Source organism: Haliotis rubra, unplaced genomic scaffold (genome assembly GCF_003918875.1).
Source record: "Haliotis rubra isolate DU_JTF1 unplaced genomic scaffold, ASM391887v1 Scf1296, whole genome shotgun sequence".
Lineage (NCBI taxonomy): Eukaryota > Metazoa > Mollusca > Gastropoda > Lepetellida > Haliotidae > Haliotis > Haliotis rubra.
Genome location: NW_025765221.1, coordinates 92428 through 117536, shown reverse-complemented (window position 1 = coordinate 117536; position 25109 = coordinate 92428).

Below are 25109 nucleotides of genomic sequence, written 5' to 3'. Positions count from 1 at the left end.
AGTAAACAATTTCTGTCAACAGAATCGACCCCTGCCTTTAAATCGACAAAAGCACAGTATCGCCGTCCCTTATATAATGATAAGTATTTATTGACGACTGTATTAAGAATAAAAATATTATCAGCTGTTTGGAAACCATGTCTAAAACCAGCTTGCTCTGGGGTGAAAACTTCTTGCTGAGCCCATGCATACAACCTGCTATTAATGACTTTAGCAAATATCTTTCCTGAAACTTCCAAAAGTGTAATCGGTCTATAGTTAAAAGGTACATCTACACTACCCTTTTTATGCAGAGGAATAATAACACCTAGAGTCCAGGCTGACGGGTATACCCCTGAACTTAGTATGGCATTACACAGAAACTGCAACATTTGGAAGCAACTGATTGGAGCATTTTTGAAGAACTCTTTACTTATCCCACTAAAACCCGGCGCTTTACCTGACTGCATACTCTCCACAGCGTCGACAACTTCCTGCATGGATATTTCCCTTTCAAGATATTCCTGGTCTACAGTAGGGGTAATGAGATCAACATCGATAGAATCTATAAACGTTTGAACTAGTTCATAAAACTCTGCCTCAACATTTGACGTGCAAACACCTCTAAACAACGTTATCAACCCACTCGGAAGCTTTAATCTGGTTAAATTTAAAGGCACGTTCTGGATAGCGATTGCCCAGAATGATTTATTACCCCTCGTACACAATGCTTTATTTAGGTTTTCAACATACTCTTGAAACTGACAAGACATTTTAGATGAACAAAGCTGCTGATAAAACTTCCACGCATCGATGTACCGTTGTTTATCACTGAAACTGTTACTTTCATGAAATACACGGAGAAAACGATGAGCGTCACAACGAGCTTCAATGCATTCTCTATCAAACCAGTTACCTCCCTTGGTATCACCTGATTCACCTGAAGGACAACCTTCTTACAATGCTCAGCACACGACTGCATTATAGAATGAAACAAACTCAGGGCTTGGGATATTTCACCATGATCCACCAACGAGTAGAACAGATTAATATCTTCAGGACGAACTTTGTCCCAATTTCCAACATAAATATCATTACTATAAGTGTCATTTTCCAAAACGAACTTAACCTTAGGAACAATATTATCTTCACAAGTGACAGGGTTGGAACTCTCAGTGTTAACGGAAAAAGAATAAACTATAGGTAGATGAGAAGATTCCACTTCATCAGCAATATCAAAACTGTTAAACAGTTCAAAGGCATTATCTGTAAAAAGAACATAATCTACAGTACCTTGTCCATTATTTGCAATGCACGTAATTATGCCAATACCCTTATCGTTGAACAAACGACCATTACAAATGATAAGTCCTGTAGTTTTACAAAAAGTCAAGATTTGATGTCCACGTTTGTTGATTACACGATCCTGGGATACACGTGGCTCAATCCCATCATCAGACTGGTAGTTTATGTCCTCATCAATCGGTAAATAGGTGGGGTCATCGTGAATTATGATATCGGAATACACATCACTACAATTGGTCCATTAAAGTCTCCTTGCAGAATAATTTGACATTATTTGTAATATTATCTTCCAGAATTGTACATATTGGTTCATCAGCAAAATCCCTCTAGTTGACAGGTGAAAAATATACAACACCATAACATAACACATGCACTGAACACGTGGCTGTATATCTTTAACCACATTATAGCTGTACAACAACTGTTTAATAACGTTACACATTTTGAAATATCTGTGCTAATAAATGTTAAATGTTATATAGTACTGCCATGTATCAATTGCACCTTGTTCAAACACCTTACGAACAGCAAAACCAGCCGTTTGCATCCCTCATTGTGATGCGTGAAAATAGCACAATTTTACATGATGGCTTTCTAAACAACTTTTTCCGCGATCGATCAAAAAACGTCAGATTTCAGATCCTGTTGGGTACAGGTTTAAGGACCATGTTTCTTATTTATGTTTTGTGCACTCATCTCTATTTCGAGATATTTAATCATTCATCGCTCTCATCTGAACCCAAACGGACTATAACTTCAACCCTGATGAAACTGAAATAATCAATGTCTCTCGTAAACATAAAACTGATAGGATCCGACCTTGAACATGAACCAAATCCCGGTACGAGAAGTGGAAAGTCATAAACACCTAGGCATAACTCTACAGAGCCATGGTGGATGGAAAAGTCATGTCGAAGATATTGTTAGCCACATGATAAACTGTCTCCGAAGTGTTAAATATCGCTTGTCCAGAAATACGCTAGAAACCATGTACAAATCGTTTGTGATGTCGATATTTGACTCTTGTTATCATATCTGGGATAATTGTAGGAATGACCATTCCCTTATTCTTGAACAGTTACATCTAGATGCACTTCGTACAACATGCGGCGCTTTTTGTGGCACGAGTCATCAAAGGTTATATGTCGAAACAAAGTCTAAACCATTAAAAGAAAGAAGGCGCTACATTAAGCTCATAGATTGTTTCAAGATGAATAACGATCTCGCACCTGAATACCTCTGTGACCTTATTCCTAAATTTGTCTCTGAAAACAGTCAATAATAATGATCTCCGTAATAAATCTAAGCTACAAACTATAAATTGTAGGACTAAAATATATGAACAATCGTTCCTACCTGACACAATTAAAATTTGGAATTCATTAACTGATATCGGTTAGTTCAAATCTCTGCTTAAAAATGATGAATCCAAGCATTACATAGATCTGAAGTATGGCAGTCCATTCTGTCAGATCGTACACTGTCGACTTAAGCTCGGCTGTAGTGATTTGAATGCGGATAAAGTAAATAGACACATTTCTAACAACCCTGAATGCGCTTGTGAATGCCACAATGAAGATACTGTTCATTATCTTTTTACATGCAAGTTATATACTGCTGTTAGAAATAATACCTATTTCTATGTAAATGGCCATAGTCTCCAAGCTGTGTTATACGGACTACCTACAGCTAACAACGATGTCAATAAGAACATAATAGAGTCCCTGCATCAATACATTTTTAAGTCTAAACGATTTGATAAATTATTCCGGACAAATATATGTAAACAATTAATTAAGTGTAAATGCACCCTCAAGGTTGATAAGCACCTACGACGCACCTATATGTGGTTTAATGTGTCCTTGTGTATCCAGTTCTTGTGTATTTTGTTTAAATGACATTTGTACTGGTGAGGTATTGATATAAGCAAGGTTCTGCTTGTTTACCAAACCATATTCTTTTGGAAAAAAATATGTTTAAACCAAGTTGAAGGCCAAGACATCACTGACACCAATGCCTTCCCTTTACAACGAGGAACCGTTAAGCCTAGTCCCTGGACTGAATGAAGACAACACCTCAGCCATCGAGTCCATGCTATCCCTTGACAGCGTCAAGAACCAGTTGTACAAGGCCAGACGTACAGTCTTCCCACCTTTGCATGCGACCGCTTCCTTTGCATCCATCACGGCGATGATGACAAAGTAAAAGGTTTCACCACCAGGAAGAATCTTGAACATCTCTGCGAAGCTGATGTCATTTACGGTGATGCGACTTTCTATGTATGCCTTCATCTCTTTCTCCAACTCTATACGATTCACGCCAAGGTTGCAGATCAGATGCTGCCCAACAAGACCAAAAAGACCTACACCCGTGCTTTTAGACTCCTGAGGGATGCTGCACCAATGCAGGTCTCCAGCTGCAACCACAGATTGTTCAGGTATGATATTACAATTATATCTTGATCACATAACGAATTTACTTAACCATAACGTCGTGATAAATTGACATTCACACTCATTTATTTAATTCTTTTTTTACAGATGGATTTTGAGTCGGCTTCCAAATCTGCGGTCCTGTCCGTATTTCCAGCTGCAACGTGGAAGGGATGCTTCTTCCACTACACACACTGTGATGTGTGGCATTCCATAGTTGGGAGTTTTCTTGCTTTGAGTATTTTCATTCATGTTATAAACTGTGCCCAGTTTATCTTCATGCCTCGACTGCTGTGGTCTGCTTTGCTTTCTTTGAGAAATGGCGAATGGATTGGAATCCGCTTCAACTATGTCTCGCTTCCAATCAAACAAGTCAATCAAAGTATGATCATGGGTTGCCACAAGTACTCTGACATGTTCATTCCATCTGCCCACCTTGTCCGCAGGTAAACGTCTGGCTACTTTAAGAACAATCTCGCAACTCGACAAGTTGGATTCATAGTTCAACAACTGTAATGTGGTTATGCAGTCCCTCAGTGAAATGTAGAGTTTTCTCATTGCTTGGGCATCATTAGAGTTGAGAACTGGGCCATTGGTTATCTTTTTGATAAAAGCTCTTGCGACTTTCATTCTGTGACCAAACGAGCGTTTAAGTTCCTTCATAGCAAGTGCATAATGTCTACCACTGTACCCAAGACCTTCGACAAGGTGTTTCGCTTCGCCTTCTAGGTGAGATTGTAGAATGTCCATTCGTCGTGCGTCATTGATTCCTGGCCTTGAATGGATTTGATAATGGAATGCTCAATGAACTTGGGCCATTGTAAAGCACTTCCGTTAAACCTAGGAATGTCAACTCTTGATAGGTCTCTGTCGCTTTCAACCTTTATCAGTGCATGAGTAATCTGTTCTGTGACTGGCGTATTTTCCCACTGAAGCTGTGTTTCTTCGCCTATAACCAGTTCATCTATCCAGGAGTCTATGCAGCTATATCGTACTCTTGTTGGTTGTGCTTGTTTTTTGTGGTCTGTCTCTTGTTTGTGCTTGTGGTCGGTTTCTTGTTTGAACTTGAGGACTGTCTCTTGTTTGTGCTTGTGAACTGTCTCCAGGTTGTGCTTGTGGTCCATATCTCGATTGTGCTTGTGGTCCATGTCCAGGTTGTGCTTGTGGTTCATATCCAGATTGTGCTTGTGATCTATATTCAGATTGTGCTTGTGATCTATGTCCAGATTGTGCTTGTGATCTATATCCAGATTGTGCTTGTGATCTATATCCAGGCTGTGCTTGTGGTCCATGTCCAGATTGTGCTTGTGGTCCATGTCCAGATTGTGCTTGTGGTCCATGTCCAGATTGTGCTGTGATCCATGTCCATATAGTGCTTGTGATTATATCCAGGTTGTGCTTGTGGTCCATGTCTTACTTAAACCTGCTGTCTGTCTCTAGTTTGTGCTTGTTTTCCATCTTTGAATTGTTTTTGTGTTCTTTCTTCACCGACTTCTGAATGTGCTTCAGAGTTTTGAGATTCCATATCTGTCACCTCTGTCATTTCTGCTTGCATGTCTTGTGGTGCGTAATATTGGTTCACTTGTGTTTCTATCCAGTCATGAACAGCTTTAGATTTATTAGATGAGTCACTTTCTGAATTAATGTCTGTGTGTTGAGAACTCATGACCATATCCTTCAATACTTGGGCTTCTTGATCTGCCATTTCAGTTTCATGTTAGGCTTGGACTGTAACTAACTGAATATCAACCTGTGCCTTTTGGTTAGCATGTAAAGCTTTCAACTTTACTCCTTCTGCTTGTAAGTTTAACTTTAACTTGTCTTTGTATTCCTTACTTGTCCTACTTGTACCTGTTTTAGGGTGAGACTTTACACTTGATGGCTTAGTTGCCTCAAACAATTTATCAAGTTCTGAATGGATACTCAGAAACCTTGTATCAGATTTAGTGTTAGCACAAGTTTTCTTGATAGGTTTAGGAATAGACTTGATGCCTTGATAGGTCCGTTTAGGAATAGACCGACTGGTAACTAGGAAGTTGATGCTTGATGGCTTAGTTGACTTTGGTAGATTATAATTCACCTGATGGATCTAGCAGCTGATAGATGTAGATGATAGAGGAGAAGGCCCTTTAACAAGATCAGCATGAGACTTGCAGTTGCAAAATCTGTGTCCGATCTGGTTCTAACACGATGTCTATATAAGGGGATATCATCATCATAACCATATTTCACGGTTGGAATCCCTTTGCGTCGAACGTTTGGGTCGAACATCGGTACCGGTATTGCACGACTGTCGCTATGTTTTCTGTCGCCCATTATGCACAAAAATGTTCATTCACATGAAAAGTTCACGGAAAGCCCAGTTTATGGAGTTCAGCATTCACTAACTTGATACAAGACGTTCATATCTCGGTGCTGGATAACTTGTATTGTTTGTGAAGTGGCAAGGTTACATTCGTGGTTGGTTGTGTTTCTATAAATAACACCAACACACGGCGAGTTTCCGTGCTCAAACTACCATTAATAAACTTTTTGTTCGTGAGAGAACTTGAAGGTATGGATGTGGTGTAACTTTTCTTTTCTTCAAACAAGACACGGTAACATTCATACCGGTTTATTAATGTCGCTTGTATTGGCGGATCCAGGGGGGGGGTCAGGGGTTCGACCCCCCCGTCCTCCCCCCTTAAAAATTCCTGGATCCGCCCATGGCGTGCCAGTTTTTTTACAGCAGCTGAGCTTCTCGCTCCAGTTCATAAATCATGTGCTCAAGGGGAAGGGAGATAACTCTATTTATAGTACTTTACGTTAGAAACAAAAGGAAAAAGAGGGGGTAGCGTTATTCGAACAAAGAATAGAATTTCATACAATGTGTGTATGGAGGAAAGCACAGAACGTCTGTCTCCAGTCCATATACAACGTCGATCCCGAAGTCACCAGACTTGTCAGACGCTGTGCTGTCTTACCCCTGATACCACTAGAAGATGTATGTATGCTTTTCATTTTTATTTAAATTACGTTCTATCATCTATCATCTCTTATGGAAGTATTATGACAAGGCATCACATTCGTATAAAAATATTTATATTCATATTTCTATTTTCAGGATGTGTGGCTCCAGGCCCTTGCAGACATGCCTCCAGATCACTGATGTCTCGAGTTGACAGACTACATCACTACGCATTGGATCGAAGGCGACCTGCCCTTCAGGAACCGTCATTGTGCCGTCGTTCCCCGCACAAATACACCTGGAGGGATGGCACCACAGGATAAAGGAAATTATAAGCAAGGCCCATCCCAACATTTTCGAGATGGCAAAGCTCCTTCGCGACGAGCAGAAACTGAACGAAATACGGATGGTGCAGTGTTACCTGAGGGTGTCTGAGTGTTATACCCTTCTCCCTAGGCAATCTGTCTATCCACTCTGGTTCTGGGGATGATGTAGCTAAGATGGATAGTCAAAGATAAGTCCGGTATGGTGTTCAAGTCCATTTATTTTGGAATGAATTCTTTCACAAAGGTCCTCAGATATTGCCTAGCATTCTTGGTCTACACACAACACAGATTCACAAACTTCATGGAAGAACTTGTTGGTTTCTTGTACAACTCCTAAAGTTGCTAGTTCATCTGAGCCATTCTCTTAATATACAGAGAGAACCTCTCAAGTCGACGGTGGGGCCCAGAATCGCCCTCCCTCCCTCTCTCTCAGTCAGCTAACAAAAGATTCTCATAACAATTTTTGGCTCCTTCCCCCGAAATACTGTCCTATACCATATAAGAATTACTCATAACCCATCTGACTAATAAGTTACTTTCATCAGTCCCTTTTCAAATGACTCATATTCCAGCTGCACCACTAAATACAATCATTTCCTCTCTTCCAAGACTTAATCGGTACCATCAATTTCTTCCATCATAAATGTACTTTATTAGTGAGCTTAAATCATTCTTGAAGCATTCAACCGAATAAAACTTCCGACTGGCAGGCGTCAGAAGATGCTTAATCGAATCATTACGTGTGTCCCTTTTCTGATTCTTAGTATCTTAATTACCAGTAACTACCTAAATGGTATATGAGTCACCCGATCCACGTGTTCCACTCATCTCCCTTATTAGATTTGTTGTATGCAAGGGAAATGAATCGATATGAATGTGGTTACTCTGGTCAATGCACTTTCCAAGCACAATGACACTTCTTAACTGAACTTCAATTTTTCCTTAAATATTTACCAAATATATTTTAAGTTTTCAATCCTAAATATCCTGGTTAAAGCAGTACCAGGCAGGACAGAAGCTCCCACCGAAAAAGGCCAAGTACCAGAACATTTAAAGTACTGTCGGAAATGCTGGAAAAATGCTTTTAGACTTTTATGTAAAAATCAAAGATATTAAGTTACTTACATAACAAATATCACTCTAAGAAACATCTACCTAATGTAGGCCGAGGGAATAAATTTTGAGACATGCCCTAAAATGTGTTTTTACACATGAAAATATCAAAAACTTAGAAAAATAAGGGGTAGTGGACCGTTATTTGATACAAACATTAACTGCCTGTGTTATATGCTCAGCATGCACGATATCGACAGGTGAAATTGACACCTGAGCACAAGCTCGGGTGAGGGGTCATCTCGATTCTTCATAATGTTGAATATGTGTACTGATAGTATACGTATTGGTTATATAAGGGATAATGTGATATCCAGATTTCGCACACCAACAACACCTATATATATGTGTGTGTGTGTGTGTGTTTTGAAATAAACATACGAATAATTGTGCATGTGAAAGAATCCCATCACTTGTGTTATTTTACCGATTGATTGTAGAAATGTACAACGTTTGAATAAATGTTTCGCATGTCATAAGTATATTTCTTGCAAAAATATGATCTAATTCGGTCAATTTAATCCAGTTGTGAACACTGGCCAAAGATTTAACGAAGTCACTGGTATAGCTTCCCAGTTTAGCTTTTGAGACTGTCCCTGTCTTGTCTGATTTGTTTACAATAGTGTTAACTTGTTGGTAAGACATACCAACAGCTCTACAAGTTCTGTAATAAACCCTTTCTAAACTAAAGAAAGGTTTACCTCTGTCTTTCTCAAGCACAAAAAACTTATAAACCTTTGCAACAATCGACTGCAAATAGTTGGCCATAGTGAACGCTGTGATAAAGATGTGCATGCATGACGGGAAAGTTATTTATTAAGACTTAACATTTATATTAAGTTTTCTTCAATGAAGAAACGATAATTAAGTCAAGAAACACAAACATTCAACATTTAATTTGTTTAAGAATAACGTTAATTTATAGTTTTGCACCACCCGTATTATTAGCATAAATGTAAAGACTATTTCAGATTTCTCATGTTAACCTCTGAAAAAATCTTGAGTTGTTGTTTTGGTATCAAATTCTCTCCTGTAAACTGTCCTTTAAATGCATGGAAATGTTAAATCGATTGAAATAAAAATTAGGTACAGTAGAGGCGAGTTGATTTTTTGACAATATTGTTCATTTATCACTTTTATCAAAGTACTAAGGTTAAAAAGCATTTTTCTATCATTTCTGACAGTACCTTTTTTTAGTTTCGTCTCCAGCAGCTGGAGCACCGTCTGGCCACTGGTGACCTCCCCCTCATGCAATTTACAGATGCGACATCTCGTTTATTAAAGTTGAAGTAGAGTGTCCATGATTAGTCCGGTAGAGATCCAGTAGTATTTGTTATCTTTTCAATTTTGTACATGAATTGCATTGATAATGTTTGAATAGTATAATTCCCATAAGTGCTTTACTGTTCACAAATGACAAATGCTAATTTCGCTCAAATTTGTACATGAAGTGTATTGAAACTGTTTAAATATTATATTTCCATTTACAATTTCGTGCTTTACTGTTCATAAATGGCTAAATGTTGAATCCGCTTTTTTGTCGTTCGTGTTTTCTGTATAACTCATGTGACTGTAGCAACATTTCAGTCCCTTTGTAACCAGTCAGTGGTGCGTGGAGACACGCTTTAGAATGTCGACGTTTCGGTAATGAACCAGGGTCCAGCGGTGGTATCCTCTTTTGCCTGTGGGGCAAATTGTTTATTTAGGGATTATGATGTATGGTCGACTGGATTTGTTTGTTTAACTTATCCCACACGGCCTAGTAGGTGCCCGTTTGTTAACAGCAGTAAATAAGGAGAAGGGATGATTTGTGTTTAGTTATTACTTCTGAATGAAGAAGTATATGTTATTATGAATGTAACATGGTACAATTTCTCATTGTTTACCTATCCTTAATCATTTCAGGCTTGAGACGAGACGAGGCACCACAGGTCATTGCATCAGTTCCAACGCGGTAGACCATCCATACCAGCCTCTACAAATCCAGGTCCAAAGATCTGCCACTTTGCCAACATCGATCTTCCAGATGCCTACAAGAAGACGACTACCTGCCAAGGCTCTCTCATCCACCACGACGAAAACATCCTGATCTTCGCCACTTCTGACAACTTCTATGATGTTACTTTCAACATGCGCCCTGGACTCTTCTACCAGCTCCATGCCACCCATGCCTTTGTCAACAACAAGATGTTTCCCGTTGTGTATGGCCTCTTGCCCAACAAGAATAAGACTACATACGAGACTTTGTTCAGAATCCTCCTCCAGAAAAGCAGCCAGATGAACATCAACCTTCGGCCACAGATCATCGTCATGGACTTAGAAGTCGCAGCCAAACCCTATTCCAGTGTGACATCAAGGGTTGCATGTTCCATTTCCGACAGGCACACGGAAAGGTGCCCAACGACACGGCTTCAAGACAGCTTTCAAAGACATACCATCAGTGAACCAGTTTTGTGAGTTGAGCTTCAGCCCTGCCTTTGATACGAATGCAAGCAATCGGAGACTTCTGGTGGAATGCATCTTCGACCCAGGAAACGAAAGTACCGAGAACTAAAAACGAAAAACTACTATACAAAGAGAGAAAGACCATCTTCAAGCAGGAGTGAGTGAGTTTTGTTTTACACCGCACTGGGCAATATTCCAGCTATATGGCGGGGAATAATCGAGTCTGGACCAGACAATCCAGTGATCAACAGCATGAGCATCGATCTGCGCAATTTGGAACCGATGACATGTGTCAACCAAGTCAGCGAGCCTGACCACCCGATCCTGTTAGTCGCCTCTTATGACAAGCATGAGTTACTGAATGAAGATCAATATTCTATCCTGTCACTCTAACGACGGTGGTAATGTCAATATTAACATTTCGTGGTATTAGTATTAATATCAGCGTAGGGCTGTTACTATATAGTGTATATAAATCGTTAGCTATATAGCAGGATTTGTGTACTTAATCAGAGGGGACGTTTTGCAAGTGTTTTCAATGTGGTCTCGTTCTCAAGAACTGGGAAGTAGATGATGATCCCTGAGCCGAACATGAAAAATGGTCTCCAGATTGTCCGTATTTGGCCCTTGTGGGAGTAATTCCTTGAAAGAGGCAATCCGGGTTGGGGTAGTCATGTGGATTTGCAAACAAGAGTGTGGATGTATAATGTAAGACTATTGTTTCTCTTCAAATCAATGTTGAGCATGTCTGCCTTGGTTGTCTATGCATAGTATAAATAGAGGTTTTATTCAATAATTAACTTTACCGAGATCCCAACCACGATAAGAGTTTGTTTGCTAGAAATAGTGTATGGCTAGGTACGTGTCGTTACTACGAATCTCTTAAGGTTCATGCTAATGTTTCCAAGACATTGAGGAGATTCGACACATCTTAGAAAACGAATAGAGTGTTCAGATTCTTGCCATCAATGGTATTATCAATCAATAATAGGTTATTAGCAAAGTTATCACTTGAAAGCGACTCGATATGAAAGGCGCCGTTTCTGAGGAGAAATGATAGAAATAACTATCTAGTGGTGTTACGAAGATGTATATAGTGTAGTTTGTTTTTAGTATTAAGTTTAACATTTAGCCATTAGTATTATAATTAGTATAAGTAGCTAGTATTGGTATTGTAATTAGCTGTTACTTATTAGTATCAAGATCAGCATTAATAGTAGCTAGGATTGCTATTGTAATTAGCTGTTACTTACATGGGTACAATCTGTGAAGCCAATTTCTGGTGTCCCCCGCCATGATATTGCTAAAAGCGGCGTAAAAACGTAACTCACACTCTCTTATGCAAAAAAAAACATTTGCAGATAAGTTTATTTCAAGCTCAGTACTATTCCATATTTCCACATTACTATGCGTTATGGTGATGCGATGGTAGCAGACCTATCCTAGTAGTCATGACCGGCGCAATGTAAAAGACACACTTTTACACAGTGGATAACGTTGCCACATAACCGTTATAAGAGACAACAAAATAGACCAGGTAGTCAGCATTTATGACATTGTTAATTTGATACACTTTGTACCCGATGGCATTGAATGGGGCTCGCATTCACAATCGCGGGTTTGTCTGGTGACCAGATTACAAGTCAAATATTCACTTTGTGGAGTAACTGGACATGACACGTTCTGATAATTTGATCCTAAATTGCCTACATATATTAACTGAGATCGTTATCTCCCGTGGCTACATTGTCGGAGAGTGTTAAATCGCACAGATTGAAAACAGGATTAATGTCAGTCAGTGATACTTGCAGGATTTACACGCCATTTATGCCTTAATTCGTATGTACAACAACTGAATGTGAGCAATACATCACTTGGTATTGTGTGGATATCGGAGTTATAATTTGATTTCAGCAACCTAAGCCTGACGTAAGAGGCTGCTGACGGGATCGGCTGGTCATGCTTGCTGACTTGGTTTATGTATCTCGTCCAATTGCGTAGCTCCACGGTCATGACGTTAATCACTGGACTGTCTTGTTTACAAGACCGACGTCATATTGCTCGAAGGAATATATCTGAGTGCCAAAATGAACACAAACATGTATATTAACTTCACTCCAACTAATGAACTGATTTACAATCCCAGGCTTCTACCACTACATTCTGACTTTCGTTTTTAAAACCTACAGTCAGTATTTCCTGACCTATGTCTCTTTGCAGTGAAACAATGGCTGACTATCACATAAGACGTGATGATGACTTTGACGACGTCATGGATATTGGGGACGTGACCAGGGGGATTGACTACCTGCGCCATCGTTACCACAGCTTCATGGACGACAGTAACGTCAGGTCGTACGTCTGCATCATCGGAATGGAGATAGTGAGTAGCTTGATAACACACGTTTGTAACCAGTTCTTGCCATTCCCGGACAATAGACGTCTGTATTGATGTATGGACGCAAGAACTACCATGTATAAAGTTTGACATTTCACGCCACGTCTGCTGTATTTCAAACATGTAGAGACTAGAAAAATGTTTGACACATTGTGTGATGGATGTACAAAGATAACAATGTAATGACGAAGCCATTAAGATAGGGACAATATGACTGATGTTTGTATGAAGAATCGTGTCACTTACTGATGTTTTTCCAACTTCGAAAAGCCTTTCAAAGAAAAATTCTCCTATATTTTCTAAACATCTGACAGTAACAGAAAACAATGGCAAGATCAGTAATAGTTATCAAAATGGAAACGATAAAGGGAACATGAGAATGTTGATGTCAATATTTCATGCAAATACAGCCCCGCTCCTGCTGGTAGATTGACGGGGCGGTGAGAGGGTACGTAAGTCCCAAAACTTTCAAAGTTAACTTTTTGCTTACCCGATTTTTAATAGTAGTATATTTGTTCATTTAAATTTTGGCTAAACTTGTCCTACAATCGCCAGCTGCTGAGGGGATGGTGTAAATCAAACTAGGATCCATGCAGGTAGCGAAAGTAATGTAAGTCCCCATGGTTTCTAGTATGGTGATCTACCTTCAGTTGTTGGCGATCTATAGCCCAATTTTATATTGTGTTGTCTAAAATGTTTTAGACTCTATTACTAGTTTTATCTGTATATGTGATATTCTAGTTGTTTTACTGCCCTTCGTTGGCAGGTTTTATAGTGTACATGTAGTTCATTTCAATATCAAATTTTCTTGTCACGATATGGCTGGAATATTGCCGATGTGACGTTAAATATTAACTCACTCACTCACTCACATTGTGTGATGGATGTACAAAGATAACAATGTAATGACGAAGCCATTAAGATAGGGACAATATGACTGATGTTTGTATGAAGAATCGTGTCACTTATTCATGTTTTTCCAACTTCGAAAAGCCTTTCAAAGAAAAATTCTCCTATATTTTCTAAACATCTGACAGTAACAGAAAACAATGGCAAGATCAGTAATAGTTATCAAAATGGAAACGATAAAGGGAACATGAGAATGTTGATGTCAATATTTCATGCAAATACAGCCCCGCTCCTGCTGGTAGATTGACGGGGCGGTGAGAGGGTACGTAAGTCCCAAAAACATTCAAAGTCAAATTTTCAAGGACCAAAGTTTTCAACGTAGTATTTTTGTTCTTTTAAAATTTTTGCTAACTTATCTTACAATCGCCAGCGGCTGAAGGTATGGTGTAAATCCAGCTAGGCTCCATGCAGGTAGCAAACGTACTGTAAGTCCCCATGGTTCCTAGTATGGTGATCTACCTTCAGATGCTGGCGATCTATACCCCGAGTTTGATATTGTATTGTCTTCTTTAATTACACTGTTTTAGTTTTACATGCTAGTTTTATGTTCATATCTGTGATACTCTAGTGTTTGTACTCCCAATCGTCGACAGGTTTAACTCTTCACAATGTTTTCACTTTTGTATTATATAAATTGTTATCGTCACGATATGGCTGAGATATTGCCGATGTGACGTTAAATATTAACTCACTCGCTCTTGTGGTTAAAGCGTTCGCTCGTCACGCCGAAGACCCGGGTTCGATTCCCCACATGGGTACAATGTGTGAAGCCAATATCTGGTGTCCGCCGCCGCGATTTTACTGGACTACTGCTAGAAGCGGCGTAAAACCTAACTCACTTACACACTCGTAGATTCACGTCTTGTGACCTGTCAATGAGTGCTGCCATTATGTCTGCAGAACACATGATTATCGTCCATGCTTGGTCCATCCGTGTGTAAATCATCTTAAATAAACTGAACAGAATGCAAATTTTCAAAGTTACGATATGATCTTCAGTTTTGAAGCGTTTGCATGAGGCCACTGCATGAAAGATTGCAGACAGAGAGTAACTAATATTAAAGTACTGCAGGAAATAGAAAAAAAGAACCTGAAATTTTCCCATTTATATCTAGAATTTATAAAGTTGATATGTGAATGTGTGAAATGTCTGTTAAACTAAGTTCGGCCTAACTACCGTCTCGGTGGTAGGGAAATAGGAAACGTAGAAAAAGGACTTTACTGAGGAGAGATTAGTGCAGAAATGGGCAATGTGGTTTTTTTCCAAGGCGACTTATTTGGAACAGACCATGGCTTTATGCTAAATTAGTGTGCGACAATATTGTATTACAAAGGACACTTTTTAAATGTCCATTTTGAATTAAACTGAGCTTCATTATAAACGATAGCTGACGTAAATGAATAATAACGTAATACTGAAATCATTAAGGACGCAGCTACCATGGAGTCTCAATACCACTATAAAATAGAAACAGGTAAGAGGGGTCGTCTCAAAGCAAAACAAGGACGGGTGTCGCAGACGGTGGTTGGGGTCGGGCTTGGGGATAGAGATATCAGCTGACATAAGATAATCCTTTAGGGGAATTAAACTGTGGAAGCAAACGGCATGTCATAACAACCTGAAAATACTATCCAGTCCTCCTATATATTTTGAGACATTTAATACGCTGGCTGATAGAAGCCTTTCTATGGGTATTATACTCTTTTACACATCTCAACATAAACTTTTTGGAAGATGTTAATCAATATATGAGACATATTCAACAAACATGAACAAGCATAAACTATCTTTGGGATGACCCCTTGCACCTGCAGGCAGCATTTGCATTCGTCGTCATACCTGGCTGAGCGACCTAATTGCTATCTATAGTCCGATGTACTGTTTTCAGCAGCTATTCGTTTATTTCTATGTTATACCAGATTTTACGAGTAAACATGTTTTTCTGGATATCCTATTACGCATCCCACTGAACGCCCAGTTAGGCCCATGTGGGTTATTTCGACATATGCTATTTGCAGTTGTTTAGGAATACTGAGTAATAAAGCTTCAGATTACGACTTGTCTAATTCCCAAGCAGGCCTTCAACCATCCTCTGGCTACTTGCGATTGTTGGCAAGCTTACCGGTACAGCAGCAGCAAAAGAAATCACACCGACAGATCTATATAATATTCTAAAACACACACTATTTATTATACAGTTTTTTGATCGTACAGCAACAACCCAAGGTTTACACTGTTTTAAATGCCTTCTGTGTTAATAGGTTGGTTTCTGCAGTGTTAATCTTATCGACGATGGTTTGACCTTTCATCTACGATCTGGTAGGGTGAAGGAAGGCTTCCGAGGGCAAGGTGTTTACAGTCGCCTACTCAAACACGTCTACGCAGAATACAGAGACGTAGGCGGCATCAAATATGACGCAGTGACCATCAACAAACGCAACTTTGAAGCTATGAAGAAAACCCTTGAGGACACCTACAGTGTATCGTGCAGAAAGGTTTGTAACTATGTCACTCATGGCAATACGTTCAACATGTTTCAGATACACAGGCCTTACCTATAACGATTTGAAACAAAGAGGTATATAAAAACAAACAGGAATAGGCATCGGTCAAGAGTGGGGACAGTGCATATAATGCGTCTCCAGCACCCCACTGCTTCGCATATTAGGCGACCGAACCGATAACCTGTTAGCCTTGAGTTGCGTCTCTGTGTCGGCAGATGAAAGAAGACCAGTGGTTGAGGGAACAACACAGTCCCAACACACCATCCCAATTTTGCCAAAACGGGTGGTAGTATAAGCCTGTGTTTTATTCTTTCGCGTAAGTGAGGTTTTCAGAGCAAAGGGATTATTCACATATCAAATACTTGTACACTGTTTCTCATTTGCTTATTTACGGGGAAATGTCACTATGCTTTTAACAGTTCAATAGATAAACAATCATTCCAAAATGTATTAATATACCCCAGTACATATTCTCGACGTAAAAAACGGATGGGGATGGACCTCCCATGTGTGTCTCTTGCGTTGAAGAAACCGATTTGCACAATCGAAAATGTTAACCTTTAGCCTGATGAATTAATTTCAGCATAAGGCCTTGTAAAGAGGGTGGGTGATTTCTAACAGTCGGTGTGTCATTAAAAAAGGGACAACTAAAACTATATTTTGGCACACTGATACTAGATAGAAAAATGAACATTATTATCCAAAAATATCCTGATAATTTCAAACATACACAGATTAATGACCAGACACACATAAATAATGGAAATTTTCCTGATTGACGGTAGAATGCGTTTCATATAAGGAACCTGAATAAATCGTTAAATTAGCGCAAACCGATTTCAATATTCGTATTGCCGATATCTCATAATTATCTGACTTCAAATTCGAATATTTGTATCGAAAATTATCAGCGCGACGGCAAATTAAAAAACATTTCTGAAAAAAATTATTCGAAAACGTTCGTCGTAAACAAATCGTATTTTCGATTACACGATGCCATTTAGAAAGTGGTCAAATGTAACATATGTTATATTTGGGATTACACTTTCTTAGTAAAGTGCAAATTCTAGTACTTTTTGAGTTGAGCCCCATCCGGGATTCGAACTCACACCCTCAGATTCAGGCATCTAATCGACAGCACACAAAGTCAGCCGCCTAACCAACTCAGCTACCGCGACTTCCACAAAAATGGAAGTCGGACAACTGGTAGTCTAGACTGCGGGCTTTGTGTACCCCTCTGATAAGTGTAACTTGGCACGGCTCCCATGGCCGAAAGCTATGATTACACAATGCCATTTAGAAAGTGGTCAAATGTAACATATGTTATGACTTCGTGTGCTCGCGATTAGGTGCCTGACTCTGAGGGTGTGAGTTCGAATCTCGGATGGGGCTCAACTCAAAAAAGTACTAGATTTTGTAGGTGGAATATTGCCGAGTGTGGCGTTAAACAATCTACAAATCAAATCTTACAAACCTACGATCACATGATCTTCTCAAAGGACGTAATTCTACAGTTCTTGTCTGTTGTGAAACATCCTTTTTATATATCGGACAGCTACCATCTGTCATCTCATGTACTTTTGTATTGTAGACCATGTTAAGTTACCAATTTACGAGTGAAGAGACGGATTCTCCAGCACCCATAACGCCTTTTCTGGAGGTGGTAAACTCGTCGGCTATGACGGCATTGTTTGAGGACGCCAAATCCCGAAATACACTGTTCCCTGAAGGCAAAATAATAATAGATCGGGTTGCTCTTCGTCTCTTCTCATCAAATATGAAATACATACTGGCAGTGGACACATTTGCTCTCAAGTCGACATCCGGCTGTAAAGTGTTACTTCTTACAGTTGGAACACCGACAGAATGTCAGCGTGGACTCCGGTACCTCATAGACGTTTTCGGAAGTGACTTCAGAGTCCTAAGTCGTCACGTTATACGTCACCTGGAACATCTGAAGATGTGGACACAAACAGAAGTTGTACTTCAATTATGCACTTCTTCAAATGTAGCAAAAGTCGTGGATGACATAATGAAAGATCTACGAATGTCACAAATCCATGAATTGTCGACTGAAATTTTCTGCCTTGTAAAGGTTTTCCCAATGACAAGTTAGGACTCGGTCATGTTATTCAAATCACGCATGTATCTGTTACCCGTTACACCCGAGGCGAGCCCTCGGCTATCTAGAACTTGTTGTCTCTGCTTTTTTAGTTCTAACAAATATATGTTATGTTATTGCATACAATAATACCGGAAACTGTTCAAATTGTTTGACATTATTAATAAAAAAGTATGTTCTGTTTTTCACAACGCTCTTAATTATGTTGAAGTGCACCATGGCTCAAGTACATTTAACCAATCTTACTTCTCCAGCTCCTACATTCCACTCTAACAGACAACACAACACATTGTATCAACATCGGGCTCGCTGTGAGCAACACAGCCTAGATTTACAATAATCATAATCACCAGCATGGCTTACCCGTAAGCGACTAATTTACACAATGTGCAATATATGCAACGAATGCTAACGAGTCAGTTACACAATGCTGAAGCCCGACACGTAAAACCAGAGATAAAGTTTCAAAGAAAAACTCTGGAATCCAAGGGGCGTAGCTACCATTATAAAAAAAGCCCGGGCTTACTCATGATTGTTGCTAAAAAGGTTGTGCAAGCCCTCATTACTATCTAAATATAAAGTTTTACGACCTATCGGGCTTCCACAAAAACAATTGGGTTGCTACGCGCCTGGAACCGTGTCCCCTCAACGATGCAGCAGCTTATAACTAGAGGGATTACTGCGTCACACATATGCACATATTTCACAAATATATCGATACAAAAAATGCTTATATTGTAATAATATAATTTGTTAACCCCCATCAAGCACAAGTTTAAGCATTCTCAGCCTCACTCCATTAAATCTTCTGCTCTAGTCACAAATGTATGTACACTATTCGTGATCACAACAGTATTATAGCGGCTCTGCGCTTCAGATTACACGTGGATTTCATCACAGGGTGGTATAACGGTTCTTATCTCCAAATTGTACATGCTATCCATTCATTATCAACTACGATTTCACATATATTTCATTCGATCTCAACACAGTATTGTAACAGCTTTTCAGCTCTTAACAGGGACAAACACTTAAATTGAATACATGCACTATTATAACGGCTCATCAACACCAACGCAAACCATGGTCTGAATACCTGTTTTGGATTCCTCAATAAACAGCATCACGTGAGACTGGCAAAGTACAATATCAGCTCGAGTGATAGTTAACAATTCAGCAGATCTGAGAAATCCCGCATAGCCAAGCAAACAATCTGCAAATATTCTTAAATCCATCAGAGAACCTTTTGCATCATACAACTGCTCTAAAACAGATGCTACAAATGATTCTTTTTTATACACTTTTTCCAGCCAGCTTTCTTTTTGCAGCTGCTACCACGTTTATAACTAATCCATTCTCGGTAGGACTAACCAAGCCAACACTGAAATCAAGCTATAATAAGCATTCAAAACAGGCGACACTGAATCACCTGCTTGCACAATAAACAATAAATAAATTGCACAATGCAAAGGTGATATAGGCAGAGCATCAGACATGTTGTTACTCTTTGCCTACCTTTTCAATGTTGTATAACCCATGCTGTACTTCGTTGTTATGGCCCTTGAATGAAATATCAAATCAGGTAGCTCATATGCGAAATCTCAAACATGGGAAGAAAGACAACCAATGTCATCGTGATTGGTTGGTAGATTTCATGAAACACACCTGTAACATGTGAATCAACATTAACGAAAATCAAGCAACAGTGATAACATGCTGAAACGCAAATGATGTTCACCAAACATACCTCCTCTTATTCTACCAGCAACATTTGCTTCTTTTGATCTTGACATATATATGCAATCTTTCTCTTGTGGTATGTACCGAGACTGTAAATACTCTCTGTTATAACTGTTAAAATAATTGCATTAAAAATTGTAGGTCATCAGACTACCGCAGCCTGACGCTATTATATGATTAGTCGTCACAAACATTATCGCATGCTGCACGTGCAATGTACGGGTCAGGGAATAAAGGGCGGCAGTCTTGTCGCAGTCGTCACCCAGTCGACATGTTGTGTGATTTGTGTATGGAACAATCAATGGTAATAATTAACGAACCTAACATTTGGCGACGAGGATGGGATATCATGGGGCTGAAGATTTACAGAGATGTTTAAGAAGAACGGTAATGTTTCCGAAGTCTGTTGAATGAACATTTCTGTTGTGAATACGACACTATGGCGAGGTGTGTTGACCACTGCACGGGACACTAGCACGTGGGTTTGAGTTGAGACATTTGAATTACGTAAGTAGTTTCGCCCGTCATGAAGTAGGAAGCGGCGGTCAAGGTATTGTGTTTCGCTCTTCTGGATTTATTAGTATTTACAGACAATATGGCAACTTCCAATGTGTTACTGGGATTGTCGGAATTTAACCCCCGGAAGTCGACTTGGGAAGAGTGGTGCGAGATTCTGTCACATGTTTTCGCGGCCAACGAAATTGACGACACATCGAAGAAAAGAAGTATTTTGTTAGCTTCATGTGGAACAGAGACTTATCAGTTAATTAGAGCTTTAGTTCAACCTGCTAAACCTGGTGACAAGTCGTACGATGACCTGGTACAGTTGTTGCAAGAACATTTCACGCCTCGACCTTCGGAAATAGTTCAGAGATTCAAATTCCATTCACGGAATAGGAAGCATGGTGAAAGTGTTTCTGCGTATGTGGCTGAATTGAGAAAACTAACTGATGGATGTAACTTCGGTATTAATCTACCGTCTATGTTGAGGGACAGGATTGTGTGTGGAATAGGAGATGACAATATTCAGAAGAAACTGTTGTCGGAAACTTCATTAACTTTTGATAATGCATTGAAGATTGCAATGGCTATTGAGACAGCAAATAGGAACTTACAGGATATTCATGGAGATAAACTGGTGAGTCAAGTGAATGTTATGCATAAGACTGAAAGCAAATCTTATGGATATGTTCAGAAGTCACGTAATGGTCATGGTGAGGGTCAGAAGCCTTGTTTCAGATGTGGTAAAACTAATCATAAGCCAAACTTGTGTTTTTACAAGAATGAGAAATGTCATAACTGTGGCAAGAGAGGACATGTTAAGCAAGTGTGTAGATCAGAGAAATCTTCAACTCAGAAATATACACGAAGTTCTAAACAGAAAGTGAATACTGTAAGGACTGAATCTGGAAACAGTGAGAATCCTGAGGATTTGTTTGAGAATTCTTTATTTCATGTTACCACATAGAGCTTTCGGAGTAACTCCAAGTACCCTGAGCCATATTTCATCACTGTTGATGTTGTAAACATTCCAGTAACATTTGAGATTGATACAGGATGTCCAGTGACAATTGTAAATGAAGAAACTGCAAATAAACTTGGACTTGTGACATCAGTGTTGCAGGATAACTGTGTACCACTTACAAGTTACACCGGACAGGAAGTATACTTGAAAGGTTTCACAGCTGTGGATGTTACATACCAAGGTCAATCTTACACACTACAAGTGGCCTTATCGCGAGGTACTGGGCCGAATCTGTTAGGCAGAACATGGATATCAGCAATGAACTTTGACTTGAGAGATTCTTCTGTGAGTTTTGTCCAAACTTCTACTTTGTCACTTCAAGATGTGTTAGATAAACATGCTGCTATTTTTGAAGAAGGTCTTGGGACATTGAAAGGGTTTAAAGCTCATATTTATGTGCATCCAGACGCTACCCCTAAGTTTTACAAAGCAAGATCAGTGCCGTATGCCCTACGTCAGAAGATAGACGTTGAACTAGATCGCTTACTCCAGGAAGGTATTATTGAGCCAGTGAAATACCCAGAATGGGCCTGTCCTATTGTTCCAGTGCTAAAGCCAGATTCAACTGTCAGAATCTGTGGGGACTTCAAACTGACAGTGAACCGTGCCTCAAGATTGGAGCAGTACCCGATACCTACCTTGGAAGACTTGTGTACTAGACTATCAGGAGGGCAGAAGTTCTCAAAACTTGATATGAGTCATGCATATCAACAGCTTGTGTTGGATGAGGAGTCTAGGAAGTATGTTGTGGTCAATACACACAGAGGATTATTCAGATATACCAGACTACCCTTTGGAGTTTCATCTGCACCTGCTATATTCCAGCGAATGATTGAAAACCTACTGCAAGGAATAAAACGTTCTGCAGGATACCTTGATGACATTATCAATTCAGGGATGAATGACAATGAACATTTGCAAGTCTTGGATCAAGTGTTGCAGAGATTGTCTGATGCAGGACTGCGCTTGAGAAAAGACAAATGTGTGTTCTTAGCTGATGAGGTGGAATATACGGGATATAGATTAGACAATGAAGGTCTTCACCCAGTGGAGAAGAAGATTTCAGCAATTCAGAATGCCAAGAAACCAGAGAATGTGAAAGAACTCAGAGCTTATCTTGGGATACTGAACTATTATCATAGATTCCTGCCGAATCTACCAGACACACTCTCTCTCCTTTGTACAAGTTGCTCCAGAAGGATGTCAAGTGGAAATGGGGAAAGCCTGAATGCCAAGCATTTGAGAAGTCCAAGAGACATCTACAATCATCAGATGTACTCATACACTTCGACAGCAGCAAGATTCTACTACTACAGTGTGATGCATCGCCCTATGGTGTTGGAGTGGTGTTAGCACACAGATTACCTGATGGTACAGAAAGACCTATCAGTTTTGCTTCTAGGACACTATCTAAAGCAGAACAGAATTATTCACAGTTGGATATCAGAAGGCTTGAGTGTGATATTTGGACTTCGCAAGTTTCACAAATATGTGTATGGTAGATATTTCCAGATTGTTACAGATCACAAGCCATTGATCTCATTATTCAGTGAACATAACCCTGTGCCTCAGATGGTTTCACCCAGAGTGCAGAGATGGTCTATACTACTGAGAGCGTATGACTACACAATTGTGCATAAGAAAGGTACAGCTCACACCAATGCGGATGCATTGAGTAGGTTACCAGCTCCAGATACAGGTGAACCTAAACCTGAAATGACAGTACTCATGCTTCATCAACTTGAAGAAACACTACCCGTGAGATCTGAAGATATTCGCAAAGAAACGGAAAAAGACAAAACATTGTGTCTTGTTCGCGAATATGTGATCCGAGGTTGGCCTGGACGAAGTAATCTTGAAACCTACTTAGAACAGTTCTACAAAGTTAGAACTGAACTGAGCGTCATGGATGGATGCCTATTGAGAGGTTCAAGAGTAGTGATCCCTGCAACTCTCAGACCAGTGATACTGTCTGAACTTCACCAGTCACACCCGGGAATAACCAGAATGAAAGGCCTCGCCCGTAGCTATGTATGGTGGCCTCATCTTGATACGGATGTGGAAAACATTGTCAACAGTTGCGACAGTTGTCAAGAAAACAGAAACTCTCCAAGCAACGCGCCTCTACATCCTTGGGAGTATCCTTCGAAACCCTGGCAAAGAGTGCATATGGACTATGCTGGTCCATTCATGGGACATACGTTCCTGGTGATCATTGACGCGTATTCCAAGTGGATTGAATGTGTTCCAGTAACGTCATCTACTGCGTCGTCAACCATCAACCAGCTACGTCGACTGTTTGCTGCCTACGGATTACCTGAAACAGTTGTAACGGATAATGCTACAGCTTTTGTGGGGGAGGAATTTGCCATGTTCATGTCAAAGAATGGTGTAGAGCACATCACCACTTCGCCGTATCATCCAGCTGGAAACAGGTTAGCTGAGAGAGCAGTGCAGATAGTTAAAGAGGGATTGAAGAAAAGTGAAGGTGACTCAGTTGCTACCAAACTTCACAGAATGTTATTCGCATATAGAATAACACCACAATCTACAACAGGGATATCACCGTCGATGTTGTTCATGGGACGAAGGCTACGTTCTAGATTGGACTTAATGTTTCCAAATCTGGAGCAGAAGGTGAAGAAAAGCCAACGTAAATTGGTGGAACAGTCTTTAAAAGTGCAGAGAATTTCAAGTTTCTGACCATGTGTGGGTTAGGAATTTCAAATCAGGGCCTAAGTGGATAAGTGGGCAGATTGATAGTGTAACCGGTCCATTGTCATACATCGTCAAGTTACCGATGGTAGAGTGGTTAGGAGGCATGTGGATCATGTGAGAGCTAGAGTGCCACTATCAGATCCTGTTTGTGATGTGTATAGATCTGCAGAGGAGGCAACAATAAAACAAGATAATAATGTTGTTGTTGTTGTGCCTAGAGTTGATCTGCCAGAGGCAGATGTCCAGCATGAAACTGCTACAAGTGAAGCACAAGATGTGTCTGTGCTACCAGAGGAGGGGACGGAAGTATCCTTACCTCTCACACCTGTGCTACGACGCTCAACCAGAGTGAGACAACCGCCAGCATATTTCGGAGACTTTGTGTCAAAATAACTTGTTTGTCAGTTATAGTGTGACCTAGTGTAGGTCAATGTGACATTGTCAGTGACATAGTTAAATGATGGATTTTAACTTTTATTTTACTAGTTTCAGTATAAACAGAGGGCATTTAATTTGAAGCAAGTCTTTATTCCTTTGCTGTTAAACTCATAAGATTTAAGTTTATTATAAGAAATTTTGTTTAAGGACTGCCTACATCCAAAGTAACTTAAATCTTAGAGGAGGCGGATGTTATAACTGTTAAAA